We start from the raw sequence: 14,867 nt of genomic DNA on the forward strand, positions 1-14,867 counted from the left end.
AACTGGTGTTCTAGTCTTCAGTGCCTTTGCATTGCCAATGCCTCCACAGTGCCTTAGGTCCCGAAGTTAGTGTGCACAGTTAGCTTTCCTTGTGGGCTTCCAGCCCTTCTGCTTTGCTGGTCTACTTACCTGTGGGCTTCTTGCTTTCCTGCTCAGGGTATTATTGCTCTGTGGGCTTTCAGTCCTTCTGTGTCTGTTGTTCTGTGGGCTTCCAGCCCTTCTGGGTCTATTGTTCTGTGGGCTTCCATCTCTTCTGTGTCTATTGCTCTGTGGGCTTCCAGCTCTTCTGTGTCCATTGCTCTGAGGGCCTCCATTCTATCTGTATATATCACTCTTATCTGTGGGCTTCTAGGCCTTCTGGGTGTATTACTGCAGTCTGGGGGTTTCCAGCCCTTCTGTGGGCTTCCAGCCTTTCTGGGTGTATCTCTCTGACCTGTAGGCTTTCAGCCTTTCTGTGTATATTATTCGCTGTGGGCTTCTAGCCTTTCTGTTAACCCTGTTCAGTGGCTCTGCTCCCTGTCTGAGGTTGGTTAGCGGCTGATGCTGCAGCCATTTCTCTCCTTTCTATCTGTTAGCTACTGTAGCTCCAGTCTAACCCTTCCTCTGGCAAGTGTATCTGTCATTCCCATGCCCTTGAGCTTAGCTTGTATGTAGCTCCTGTGTCCTCTTTCCTGCCAAGCTAGGCTTCCATGGACACCCTGCCTGCCTAGTGTTTGGGTGAACCCGGATCCAGTCTAGCTGTGCCAGTTTCCTGAATCCTGTGGGAGAAGCCTGTATTGAGTATCCTGTATCCTGCTTCTCAAGCCTGAACCCTGCTGTAGGACGTTGTTCCTGGATTCCTTGTTGCTTTCCTCTTCAGCTCCAGCCAGTCACTCCAGTCCTGTCTACTTCAGCCCGTCTTAGGGTTGCCTGTCTCCTGTTGGGTGGTTTTGCCTGCTGCTGCCACCTCCGTGACAGCGGCCCAAGGGCTCACATTTCCCCGAGAGACCTGACAGTCTACTTTTAGTTTGGCAGGTCTGTAATTCCCAACCTCCTCCTTACTTCCACTCTTGTACAAAGGAACCACATCCACCCTTCTGCAGTCCACCGGGACCAGTGGCGTAGGAAGGGGGGGCGGGGGTCGGTCCGCCCCGGGTGCACGCTGCTGGGGGGTGTCGGCTCCGCGCTGGTGCACTGCCCTCTCTGCCCCGAAACAGGTTACTTCCTGTTCCGGGACAGAGAGAGCAGTGAACCAGCGCGGAGCCGACACACCTCAGCAACGTGCAGTCGGGGTGGATCGGCCCTCCCGCCCGTCCCTCGCCACAGGTATGCGCTCCGGGGGGGGGGGGGGTGCGCTCCAGCGGGAGGAGGCTGCACCGTGCTGCACCCGGGGGGGGGGGTGCGCAGCGGCGACCTGCCCCGGGTGTCAGCTCCCCTCGCTACGGCTCTGACCGGGACCACTCCAGTTTCTAAGGAAACATTGAAGAAGTCTGTCAGCGGAGCCAACAGAACTTTTCCGTGTTCCTTGAGTACCCTCAGATGTATCCCATCAAGCCCCATCACTCTGTCTACTTTTAGTTTGGCTAGCTCCTCATGAACACAGTCCTCTGTAAACGACTCTTGGTCTACCATACATCCGTCCCCTTTAGCCTTTGTTTTCTGCAGTCCTACCTCCGGCCTTTCATCCGTGAACACAGAGCTGAAATAATTGTTAAGCAGTTCAGCTTTATCCTTATCATCTTCCACATATTTCTCTCCCTCAGTTTTGGTAAGACGAAATGAAGGAAGAGAGGGAACTAATAGAAAGTTTCCAGATGAAGAATGAAGAGAAAGGGAGGGTGTGTAAGGGGTAAGCAGAGATGAAGTGGGCAAGTAATTTCTTGACAGATAAAAACAAAACAGAAATACTACCATCTGTGCACTGGGGATGTGTATTTGGGATGCTGATAAAAGTAGAAGTAGATATGGATTACCCTTTTGGGGTATCTTAAAGGCATTTTCATGGGTCAGACAATGGCTTACATGCTGTCATAGCTTTTTTTTTTTTTTAATTGCCTGAAGAAGGAATTTACACCTGAAATTGTGCATACAGTCAGCTCCTAAGTTTATCCAAGTGGAGGGGCAGGTTTGGGGCAGAGTTTGAATTTAAGGCTACTTCAGCCATGTTTATCTGTAATGAGGGGTCTCTGTAGACAGTAGGATAAATCAGGCACTCAAGTGGATGAGATCATCCAATAATGCCTGGAAGTGTAGCTCTCAGAGTTCAGAATGAACTTGCAAAAAGGCTTCTGAGCATTTGCAGCCATTTCTTGTGTTGTCCTGTGCTAGTACCTCGATTCATATGTAGCTTCTTGTCAACTCTCAGGGACATGGGCAAGATTGTGTGTCTTGCTTTATCCTGCTGTCTAAAGTATATTCTGTTACAGGCAGTGTGTTTCTTTTAGCAAAAAAGGTGCTGGTACTCAAATGTCAGGCCACTCTTCAGGGATGAGATAATCACTGAGAGACTCACCCCACAATAGCCAGGACCTCTGCAACCAGTCACAGAATCTATGACAAGGCAGAATTAGTGTGTAGAGCCTGAGCTCTTTCATTAAAACTTAGGGACCATGGGCCAATTTTAACACACAATGGAAAAGGTGCCGGTACTCAGTACCCCCAAGTACCCCCTCAAAAAAAAGCCCTGGTTATAGGCAAACAACTTCATTTTCTGTGTCACCAAGCAGGATGGATCAACCCAGGGGCGTAGCCAGATGGCTAATTTTGGGTGGGCCTGAGCCCAAGGTGCGTGGGCATGGAATTCCCCCCTGCCCTCCTCCGGTTTGCTCCTCTCTCCACCCCTTCCTGCCCACAAACCCCAAATATTAAATACTTGAGGGATTCCCAAACCCTGTCAGCTGAAGATTTCCTCCTCCTCCTTGTGCAGCCAGCAGTACTTCTCTCAAACTGATACTGCTGCCAGCAGGCCGTGCATGCTCAGTGCTTTTGCATGTGCGAAAACTGAGCATGTGCAGAAGGGCTGGTCTCAGCATCAGCTCAAGGCAAGTGCTACTGGATGACATTTGGAAGAGTGCTGGCTGCCCAAGGAGAGAAAATCTTCAACTGGCAAGGTTTGGGGATCCCCACCAGCCACAGCAAGAGTGTCATAATTTTAGGCCCACCTGTGGCTACGCCACTGGATCAACCACTGTCCTGGTTACAACTTTGTAAGAACTTGTACTCTTTTTTTTTTTTTAATGACGTGTTGCCTTTACTCCCTGAGCTGAGGGGCAGGGAGGTGGGCACAGCTGCATGGCTCTGTAGTCTCTTTAGGTGGTAATTTCAGCAGAAGTCACAGCCATCTCCTTTCTATTTGTCCTTTACTTAGGGGTAACGTATTGCTTGCACTTGTCCTACTCTGAGGTGCAGATGCTCACAATTCCGGTGCTGTACTAAACAGCGCTGGAAAAATAATGTCACAACAGCGCAGCGAAGGAACTCCCTAATGCTCAGTGCTAATGACATGCAAATAAAGGCACGTTATTAGCGCTCAGCATTAGGAAGTTCAGCAGGAGGACAGTGTCTGGCACATGCGCTGAAGAGCTGTGCATTAAGCAGAGCTCTCAAGCGCATGTGCCAGAAATCTGGGGGGGGGGGGGGGGGGGGGGGGGGGGGGGGGGGGGATGAGGTGCTTTTAGCATTTGCACACCACTAGCTGCACAGAAGCAGCCTCCTGGCTGGAATACAGAGCCCCTTCTGAAATCCCCTACTGCCGACATACAAGCAGCTTTGGCGTCTGTGGTGAGTAAGCCCGAACTTCCAGGTTAGGATTTTGCAGGAGGGGAAAAGCGGAGACAGACTGAGCTCCAAGCAGCCTTTTCTCACCGCAGCTCCAGTGGAGATTCTCCTGGCTCACCACTTTGTCATCTATGCTGCAGCACAAAATCTGAACCTTCTTCTGCCCATGGCCACTGGGGGGGGGGGGGGGGGGGGGCAGGGGGGACAAAATTCCCCTAGTCCGGGCCTCTAAGGGAGGCCCGGCGACGGGGTCTCTCTCTTTCTCCTGCTCCTTATGGGACCTGAGTGATCGTGTCCCGACAGGAGCACGAGAGAAAACTACGGCGCCAGGCCCCCCTTGGAGGCTAGGGAGGACCCGGAGGAGCAGACACCGCAGGTCTTTCTCCAGCGCTGCTTGCCCATTGCTTGCTGAGCGGCTCTTTTTCCTCTGAGGCACGCATGATCGGTTTTAAAACCGAGCATGCCCCGAGAGGAAAAGCAGCCGCAGGGGCAGGCAGTCGGCAGAGTAGAGTCAACGCTGGAGGAAGACATCTTCTGCTGGCGGGGTCTCGGGATCTCCGCCAGCCAAGGTATTTCAGTCCTGTTGCGGCAGTGATTGGGGGGGGGGCAGCAGTGATCAGAGGGGGGTGGCAGTGGCCATGCCCCAGTCCTGGTTCATTCTCTCTACGGCCCTGCTTCTGCCTTTACGCCAGCTCGGAGCTGGTGTAGAATTTGCAGGGGTATGGGTGCGCTTGTAGAGTCAGCAGCCATGTGAGCATTGGCGTGAATAAATAATAACCCCTGTTTGCATGCATTTGCTTACTACTAGCTCAGATGGTGGCTGTGCTCGTTTCCTGCAGCAGGGGTCTTCCAGCATACTACACCAGGGTGCTGGTCTGGTGCTAATGGCTTCTAGCATCTGCGTTTACTTCTGAGCTTGGGGACCTCAGTTACTTTTCTGTGCCTCCTAGTTAGGGAAAAGGGAGGGGATAGTCTAATCCTCCCCTCAGCAAGCAGATCCTGCAGGCCCAGGCTTCCTTGTGCATCAGTGAGTCTTAGTCTCACTGATGAACAAGGATAGAAACAATTCCAAGTTTTCCTTCCTTCCTTCCTCTGCAGAGATCTAGCAGTTGCTTTGTTTGTTTTAATACATATTTGTCCCCTCACACCTTCTGCCTTTGCACCCTGTAACACCACTGGCAGCTAGGGATGTGCAGGACAAAAATTTTCTGTTTAGCTTCCCATGTCATTTATAGGAGTCTTTATTTAATTTTTAGCTTTTATAGTATTATTATTAATTTATTTGTTTTACTGGGCATGCACACACTATTTTTCAATGGTTTGAACTTGGTAAAAAGTATGCACTATTTTTTTCAAATTATTCATGGAGAGTATGCATTCTTCACAACAAATGGAAAAAATTGAAATTTTGATTTCTTTCCTGTCGTGTTAAGCTAAAAATGACTTCAAACTCTGGGCTTCCCCTGGGCCACTCAGGACTTCTCTATTGGGGGTGGGGGGCCTGGGACTCCATTGGGAAAGCATGGCTTTGACATTTTACATCCTCAGCATTACCAGGATCAGGGTGGGTTTCCACAAGCACTGGGGGCTCTCTTTCCTATAAAGAGAGGGTATTCAGTATCCTTTGTGCAGTAGACCCACAGTACTCTGGAAGCCAAATTTTCTTGACAACTGGGGATGGGCAGCGAGATGGTTTTCAGCCATGTCCAGGCAGATCTGGCTGGGTTGCCATCTTACTTAGCCCAACCTATGGTCCCAGGCAGGATGCTCCACCATTGATTTCACCTGGCATGAAACTACACAGTTAATCTTGTCATATGCTCTGAGAACTGGCTCAAGAAGTTAGCATTCTTTCATATTATATCAACCTACTTGGAGACCCTAGACGTCAATGGAGAGGTGGCTTTCAGGGGTGATTAAGAGCAGCCTCAAGCCTCTTGTTCTAGTTATTATTATTATTACATGACATTTAAATCCCACACATACCATCAAAGTTCAGTGTGGCTTACATAATCGAAAAGTAGGCAAAACCAAGGAATATTACATAAAAAGATTAAAACATAAAGGCAATGGTATATATCAAATCTGAAGTTAACCCAAATACTTTCTGAATAAGAAAGTCTTCAGTAATTTATGAAACACAGTATAAGTATATTGAGCTCTGATCTCTATTGGTAACTTATTCCAATTACTTGCAGCTTGATACACAAATACACTGGAAAAAATTCTTGTACACTATCTTAGATGACTCTGGATAATGAAGAATTAAAAAACATCTAGATCCCAGGCAAGAATTTCTAACTGATAAGTAAATAAAACCTGACATGTAAGCTTGAGCATCTCCTTGCACAATTACAAAAACAAGAGACATAACTTAAAAACAATGTGTGCCTGCACTGGCAACAGTGCAATTGCACCAACAATGGTGTGATTCTATTGAAAAGTTGGTACTTTAAAAATTAATCAAGCTGTTGTATTTAATAACATTTGAAGTTTCTTTACAATTGTATCTTTACAGCCCATATAAATGATGTTACAATAATAGATATGAGCTAACTCCTTAGGCTTAAAATTGGCTCTAACACAATATAATTTCCATAACACTCTGAAAACCATAAGTGTTAATGTCTGTACCTGCTCTTCAAAAGTAAAACACTTATCAAAAATCACTCTCAGTATTTTGAGTGAGGAGTCCATAGGAAAATTAATGTTATCAAATTCAATGCGAAGAAATGCAAAGTGATGCACTTAGGGAGAAGAAATCCACGGGAGACGTATGTGTTAGGCGGTGAGAGTCTGATATGTACAAGCAGGGAGAGGGATCTTGGGGTGATAATATCCGAGGATCTGAAGGCTACGAAACAGTGTGACAAGACGGTGGCTGTAGCCAGAAGGTTGGTAGGCTGTATAGAGAGGTGTGACCAACAGAAGAAAGGAGGGGTTGATGCCCCTGTATAAGTCGCTGGTGAGGCCCCACCTGGAGTATTGTGTTCAGTTTTGGAGGCTGTATCTTGCTAAGGATGTAAAAAGAATTGAAGCAGTACAAAGAAAAGCTACAAAAATGGTATGGGATTTGCGTTACAAGCATAGGCGCCCCGTATAAGAGGATTGGGGAGGCTAAGCCTCCCCAGCCCAACTGTGACCTTCTTCCCCTTCTGCCCCCACAGGCGCAGGGCTCCTTCCCTCCCGACTCAGCTCCCTGACTCCTCTCCATTCCTCCCCCCCGCATGTGTTTTACCTTCCATGGCAGCGATGTCAGTGAGGAAGAAGGCACTGTAGGCTCGCCTCCAGCTTCTCCCTTCCCTCTTCACATAGTGTCCTGCCTTCTGTGATGATGCATTTCCTGTTTCCACGAGGGCGGGACACTGTGTGAAGAGGGAAGGGAGAAGCTGGAGGTGAGCCTGCAGTGCCTTCTTTTCTGACGTTGCTGCCACGGACAGTAAAAGGGTAAAACGCTTGGGGGGGGGGGGGCAGGAAGGAATGGAGAGGAGGGCTGTCAGGGAGCTGAGGGAGGGCAGGGAGAATCGCTGGACATGGAGGGGAGGGGGGAGAGAACAGATCGCTGGACACGGAGAGAAGGGGAGGGCAGGGGGAGAGAAGAGATCGCTGGAGAGGAGGGGAGGGCAGGGGGAGAGAAGAGATCGCTGGACATGGAGAGAAGAGGAGGGCAGGGGGAAAGAAGAGATCACTGGAGAGGAGGGGACAGCAGGGGGAGAGAACAGATCACTGGAGATGGAGAGAAGGGGAGGGCAGGAGGGGCAGGGGAGAGGATCACTGGAGAGGAGTGGAGGGCAGGGAGAGGGAGAATTGCTGGATATGGATGGATGGAGGGGAGGGCAGGGCAGAGAGGAGAATTGCTGGAAATGGATGGATGGATGGATGGAGGGGAGGGCAGGGGGAGAGAAGGGGAGGGCAGGGGAGATCACTGGACATGGATGGAGGGGAGGGAAGGGGAGAGAGGAGAATTGCTGGACATGGATGGATGGATGGTTGGAGGGGAGGGAAGTCAGGAAGGAGATGCACATGGATGGTAGGGAGGGAAGAGGAGAAATGCTGGACATGGATGGAGTGGAGGGCAGGGAAGAGAGGAGAAATGTTGGACAACGATGGAGGGTAGGAAAGACAAAGGAAGGAGATGCACACGGATGGAGTGGAAGGGTGAGAGGAGAAATGCTGGTCATGGATGGAGGGGAAATTGCTGAATTTAAAGGCTGGATTGGAACACTTTGAGGGCAGATGTTGAAACTGGAGAAAGAATAGGGACAAGGCTACAGATGGTAGACAGGACACATAAGTACACAGAAGGATGGTGGAAATGGTGAGAGAAAAAATATCAAATGGAAAGAAGACACTGGGACCAAAGCTAATAGAAAAACTAAATGCTCAGACAGCAAAGGTAGAAAACATTTTTTATTCAGAATTTATTAATTGGAATATGTCAGCTTTTGGAAATGTGCATCTGTGATATTTTGCATGCAAGTTTCAATTTTTCTAGTATTTCTGCATGCTGAGTCTGACTTCTTGAGGTAACTTTCCAGTTCAGTATTTTGCCTTCTTATCTGTTGTGTCATGTGTTTTTCATGTTTGATCAAGATGCAGTATTCTGCTAGCATGTAGTATTTGCAGCCCTTTTTGTTTTATTTGGGGTTTTTTTGTTGTTGTTTCACTAGGTAGTGTATTGGTGTTTTAGAGCCTAGTGTAATTACAGTTCTGCCTTTCCACGCATAAGGTTGTAGCTCATCCTGTCCTTGGAATTAGTGCTGTTATGGTTTGGTAAGGATATGAGTGTGTTTTTGCACAAGTTTGTGTATAGTGTTTTGCAGTGGAGAGATTGTGTGTTGGCCTTACTGAGGTGGCGCCAAAACATCAGAAAGGATGTAGAGCCTAAATCATGACACACTACCTCTTGAAGAATCTACATATGGTCGTTAATAAAAGGAGCTCATTGTGAACACTATCCACCCTAGAAGGGTGTTTTGTGGCTCTACATGAGAATTGTGATATTATGATCCCTTGTTTCAAATTGTTGATGGTCTGCATTTTCCGTATGGGTGGTATATTGGTGTATTAGGGTCTGCCCAGTTTAATATTTATGGTACAGTAAGGTTCTGAGTGTGTTTTTGCACAAAGTTGTGCATAGTGTTTTGCAGTTGAGTGATTGTGGTTAGTATATGCTTTGAGCAACCAGTTTATTCTTTGACATATGATACATATTTAATATCTAAATTTAATAATCTAAATTTAATAAAAGGTATTGTGACTATTTTGTTTTTACTTATTTTTTTCTGTGTTGTCAGATAATTATGAATGTAAGCTCCGCCCCTGGCCCCACCCCTAACCCCACCCCCTTTAGCCTCCCCAAACAGTTGGGCCACCGACCGCCTATGGTTACAAGATGTATGAGGAGGGACTTGCAGACCTGAACATGTAAACCCTGGAGGAAAGGAGAAACAGTAGTAGTAAACAGGGGTGATATGATACAGACGTTCAAATATTTGAAAGGCATTAATCCGCAAATGAACCATTTCCAGACACGGGAAGGCGGATGAACTAGAGGACATGAAATGAGGTTGAAGGGGGGCAGTCCCAAGAAAAATGTCAGGAAGTATTTTTTCACAGAGTGGTGGATACTTGGAATGCCCTCCCGCGGGAGGTGGTGGAGATGAAAATGGTAACACAATTAAAAAATGCGTGGGATAAACATAAAGGAATCCTGTTCAGAAGGAATGGATCCTCAGAAGCTTAGTAGAGATTGGGTAGCAGCACCGGTGGTTAGGAGGTAGGGCTAGTGGTTGTGAGGAAGGGCTAGTGCTGGGCAGACTTCTACGGTCTGTGCTCTGAAAATGGCAGATACAAATCAAGATCAGGTATACATATAAAGTAGCACATATGAGTTTATCTTGTTGTGCAGACTGGATGGCCATACAGGTCTTTTTCTGCTGTCACCTACTATGTTACTATCAGGCTCATTTTCGAAAGAGAAGGACGTCCATCTTTCGACATATATCAGAACATGGATGTCCATCTCCCAGAGACGTCCAAAACAGTATAATTGAAACCCGATTTTGGACGATAGCGAAGGCGGGATTTGGGCATGGCTAACACGTGGATGTCTTTGACCCATAATCAAAAAAAGCAAGGACGTACCTGATGAACACTTGGACGTTTTCACACGGACTTGTTTTTTTACGAATAAGGCACAAAAAGGTGCCCAAAATGACTAGATGACCACTGGAGAGGAATTAGGGATGACCTCCTGTTACTCCCCCAGTGGTCACTAACCCCCTCCCACCTTCCGTATGAGGAAGCGTAGCGTGAGGGTTCCCGAACACCAGACTTCACTCCAGTAGCGTTTAATTTCTATCACCAGAGATGGTGAAAAGAAAAGGAAAAGTCGGGGTAAAGGCCGCTGCGGACCCAGGCGATACCTTAACGCTCCGGCAGCCAACACTGGAAGCATTCGGTCTCCACGCACAAGGAGCACAGGCCCAAACCTTGGTTGGATCCCCAGGACAGCAGGGGGATCTTAGCGGGGAGGCGGCATCTTTAAGCCCGCATTACCAGGCTGCCCCTCCGAGACCGAGCGGTGCAACGGGACCGAAAGGAGAAACCCAGGCGGAGTTCCTAGAGGTTAGCGGCGGCCCAATTGGATCCTCTACTCCTGGAGTATCATCAATTGGAGAAAGGGCAGGAAGTATTTCTTCCCTACCCTTCCCTAACCAGGAGACCCCGCTCAGCGATCTCGGAATAAGGAACAGACCGGCAGCAGTCACACTTGAGGCCCTCTGGGAGGTGATCCAAACTATCAACTCATCTCTACTTCATTTGACGAGTTCCTTTAATTCTGAAATAAAGGATCTTAAAACATTTCAGCAGACAATGGAATCGAAGGCCAAGGAACAAGAAGAAAAAAGTGAGTTAAACTTACATGAGATTAAAAAATTACAGACTGTAGTTGGTAATATGGGGACTGAGAAAGAACTGATGCAAAGAAAAATAGAATTTTTTGATAACCAACTCAGGCGTAATAACCTGAGATTTCTGAACTTTCCCAAGGCTCCCTTGATATCAGCTACGGAAATGTTGAAAAAATACTTATTTGAAGTTCTTGCCATTCCTAAGGAAGCTATGCCCCCAGTTATAAAAGCCTATTATATTACAGGAGCTAACACAGTTCAAGTGGAAGCTCAGGATTTGAACTTATCACAATTTCTGGAAACATCTTCAGAAATAATTACGGAACGTACAACTCTGCTAGCCTCCTTTGCTTTCGAGTCTGATAGAAACCATGTATTTAGACTCTATTTCAGGCATATCTCAACTCAATTTCTGGGATCAAAAATACAAAGCTTTCCTGATCTTAATAAAACAACCCAAAGAAGGAGAAGAGAATTACTGGGACTTAGATCTCGGGTTCTCGCCCTAGGGGGCACTTTCAAGTTGAAATATGCTTGTAGATGTATTATTTCCTTAAATACAGCATTTTATGTATTTTTTGACCCAGAAAAATTGAAACAGTTTATAACTGCTAAAGAAAGTGGTGGCGAGAGAGTTTTGGACACCCCAGAGGGGCGCTGAAACCACTGGTAGGAAATGGTCTCTATCCTCATAAGAAGTTTTGTTTAATAAGTAAAGCTTAGAATTTTATATTTCCTTCTATCTTGATTAAATATATGGTGGACTAAGTAACAATGTTAATTTCTAGTTCCTTTGTGTAAAGAACATGGGACTCTTCCATTATAATTTTCCTGATTTACCTGCATTTATATTATGTAAATGTTAATATTTTGAAAGTGATAAATAAAATTAAAAAAATATATATTTCTTGCCAGCCTCAGATGTCATACTCAGATCCATGACAGTGCATACAGGTCCCTGGAGCAGTTTTAGGGGGTACTGCAGTGCACTTCAGACAGGCAGACCCAGGCCCATACCCCCCTACCTGTTACATTTGTGGAGGAAACAGTGAGCTCTCCAAAACCCACCACAGACCCCCTGTACCCACATATAGGTGCCCCCCTTCACCCATAAGGGTTATGGTAGTGGTGTACAATTGTGGGTAGTGGGTTTTGGGGGGGCTCAGCCCACAAGGTAAGGGAGCTATGATCCTGGGAGCATTTTCTGAAGTCCACTGCAGTGCCCCCTATGGTGCCTGGTTGGTGTCCTGGCATGTCAGGGGGACCAGTGCAGTACAAATGCTAGCTCCTCCCACGTCCATATGGACGTTTTTGACATGGACGTCCTTGGTTTCGAAAATTGCCGAAAGTCAAAGACGTCCATGTCTAGGGACTTCCAAATTCAAGGACGTCCTTGTTATTTTCGATATGAAAGATGGACATCCATCTTTTTTCAAAAATATGGTATTCCCTGCCCCCCGGATTTGGACGTTTTACAAAGACGTCCAAATCCAAACAGATGTTTCTTTTGAAAATTCTCGGAAAGAGACCTCTAAATGAAGATGAAACCAGATCTTCCAGTCCAGGAAGGCTTGAACAGGAACCTGATCCCATGGTCCTGCCTGCTCAGCTCGACCTCGATGAAAACTGCCGGCACTGATCGTTGACTGGTGTGGGTGGCAATCAATGCCGGTGCCGCATTTGACACTGGCGCTGGAGGCTTCACCCAAGGCTAAGAGCCATGAGGAGCTGACCCAAAAGGCATGACAGGCGAAAGCATCCTCAACACCGATGCCATCTGAAGAAAACCAGAAACTCAGGGAGCAAGGCTCCGATGTGCTCATATAGGGACAATGTCAGTGTAGAGACAAGCTATGAAAGTAGCAGAGCTTCACTGTAGGCTGAGGGCCATACAGGACTGCGTGAAGAAATATGGCAGGCGCAATCACCCTCAACGTCAATGCACTCCGAGGAAATCCAGCTGCACACCGCAGGCTAAGGTTCATACGGGGTTGAGCGAAAAAGCATGGCAGGCGCAAGCATCTTTGACGCCGATGCACTCCCAAAAAGCTAGGCAGTCAGGAGCTCATGGAGCAAGGTGCCTGGTTCTGATGCTCCGAGGTGCATACAGTGGCACCAGCTGGAAATCCTTCTAGCATCAATACTTCTCGGGACCGAATGCTTCAGTTCCCCAGAACTCGTGGCACCGTGCTTTGAGGGAGATTGATACTGATAGTTTACAATGCCAGGCATCCATGATCCTCGGTACCGACAAGGATGAGGCCGAAGGGACATCGGTCAGAATCCCAGGGGCATGCGTGGATGGGCATAATCGAACGAAAACGTCTATCTCCATGGCGTTATCTCCGAGAACGGGTCCGTGATGGGGCGGACTGAAACCGATTTTGCCGAAAAAAATAGATGTCCATGTTTTTATTCGACAATTTGAGAGCTGGGTGTTTTTGTTTTTCAGCGATAATGGAAAATGAAAGCGCCCAGCTCAAAAACGAATAAATCCAAGGCATTTTGTTCGTGGGAGGGGCCAGGATTTCGTAGTGCACTGGTCCCCCTCACATGCCAGGACACCAACCGGCCACCCTAGGGGGGCACTTTTACAAAAACAAAAAAAAAGGTAAAAGAGCTCCCAGGTGCATAGCACCCTACCTTGTGTGTTGAGCCCCCCAAATCCCCCTCAAAACCCACTGCCCACAAGTCTACACCATTATTATAGCCCTAAGGGGTGAAGGGGGGCACCTACATGTGGGTACAGTGGGTTTGGGGGGGTTGGACGACTAAGCATTAAGCAGCACAATTGTAACAGGTAGGGGGGGATGGGCCTGGGTCCACCTGCCTGAAGTTCACTGCACCCCCTAACAACTGCTCCAGGGACCTGCATACTGCTGCCAGGGAGGTGGGTATGACATTTGAGGGTGAAAATAAAAAGTTGTGAAACATCATTTTTTGTGGTGGGAGGGGGGTTAGTGACCACTGGGGGAGTCAGGGGAGGTCATCCCCGATTCCCTCTGGTTGTAATCTGGTCATTTAGGGCACTTTTTGGGGCCTTATTCGTGTAAAAACAGGGTCCAGGAAAAGTGCCCTAAATTCGAGCTACAAACGCATACTTTTTTTCCATTATCGGCGAAAGGCGCCCATCTGTTCAGGTGATAACCATGCCCCAGTCCCGCCTTCACCACGCCTCCGACATGCCCCCATCAACTTTGTATGCTTCCGCGATGGAGTGCAGTTGAAAACGTCCAAGTTCGGCTTTCGATTATACCGTGTTATTCGTTTTTGTGAGATAAACGTCCATCTCCCGATTTAGGTCGGAACTTGGTCGTTTTTCTCGTTCGATTATAAGCAGGATAGCGTACCACACCAAGGCAGGTGTCGATGCATCTGATGTCAACACCTACACATCAACGCTGACATCGAGGCCTCGCATCAAAAAGAGTTCCCTATGAACCACTATAGCTAACTGGGTTCTGGCAGTGATCTGAAGAGACAGAAGCCAGTTAGAAGGGGTATGTTCAGACCCTAAACACAGAAAAGAGTGGCTGTGCCAGAAGTGGTCGGATGGCATCAGAGACACAAGGAGTTACCCAAGTTAAGACTTGATGGTGCCTTAAAGGGGATGAGGCACCAGAGAAAAAATAAAGGAAAGACTGACCGGAGCTCAGGCCTAACATGGCCTACCGAGCACAGAAAATAAATGTAAAAATAAAAGAAAATGAAAAAATATCGAACAGGAAGAAATTAACCCGGACGAATACAGATCTAAATAAAGGCACTAAAAAGAAACTCTAATAACTGAACCGAAGCTGTGAGGAAAGAGGAAAATAAAAGTGTCCTCTCACAGCAGAATAAAAAAAGACTGTTGGTCCCAAGCTTCTTTGGCAGACTAGAAAGCATTTGCATATGTGCAGTGGTGTGTGACTCACACTCCAAAGAGCTCTGTTTAAAAGCTTGATACAAGCTCCAGACTGGGGCAACGCGTTATCCACATGTGAGAATATTAGCCTGCTTGTCTTCGGACAATAAATGTACAACTAAAAATTATAAACTTACCCCCCTGTTTACAAAGCTGCGCAGCAATGCCAACAGCCCTTTCAAAGTGAATGGGCTGTGTTGGCGTTACTGCACCGGCAGCCACTAAGTGTGGCTTTCGTAAACAGAAGGGTTAGTTTTTTCCTTATTCATTTTCAAACTGAAATTGGC

The sequence above is a fragment of the Microcaecilia unicolor genome, chromosome 4, assembly GCF_901765095.1.
Source record: "Microcaecilia unicolor chromosome 4, aMicUni1.1, whole genome shotgun sequence".
NCBI lineage: Eukaryota > Metazoa > Chordata > Amphibia > Gymnophiona > Siphonopidae > Microcaecilia > Microcaecilia unicolor.